Below are 407 nucleotides of genomic sequence, written 5' to 3'. Positions count from 1 at the left end.
TTTTTTTTGCTTTTGTTTTCTGGTATGTTTCTGGAGCTGTTTCACCACCATTCAGTTGGGTTTAATTTTGTACAGATGTGAAGCAGCTCATCCCTTTCCTCTGTGCAATGCATTCAGTCTTACATCAACAGCACGCTTAAAAAATCAAGCTTTTTTTAGTATGCATACCATCTGTTTTTCCTATACTTGCTTAGAATTAGTATGAAATTCAGCTTCTTTCTTAACAGAAGGTGGTTTGAGGACTCACTTAACAACGAGGTCTGTGGATTACAGAGAGTGGAAGGGACGCTTATTCAGGAAAGACCAGTCCGATTTTCTTTTCTTTTTTTTTTTAAATGAAACATTTTAATGCATTGAGCACCAAAACTGAAATTTCATTCAGCTTCATTGTAGTGGTGGTGGATAGA

The sequence above is a fragment of the Morone saxatilis genome, unplaced genomic scaffold, assembly GCF_004916995.1.
Source record: "Morone saxatilis isolate NCDOM2014 unplaced genomic scaffold, NCSU_SB_2.0 Contig2, whole genome shotgun sequence".
NCBI classification, from domain to species: Eukaryota; Metazoa; Chordata; class Actinopteri; family Moronidae; genus Morone; species Morone saxatilis.
Note: the sequence above shows the minus strand (reverse complement) of the source record.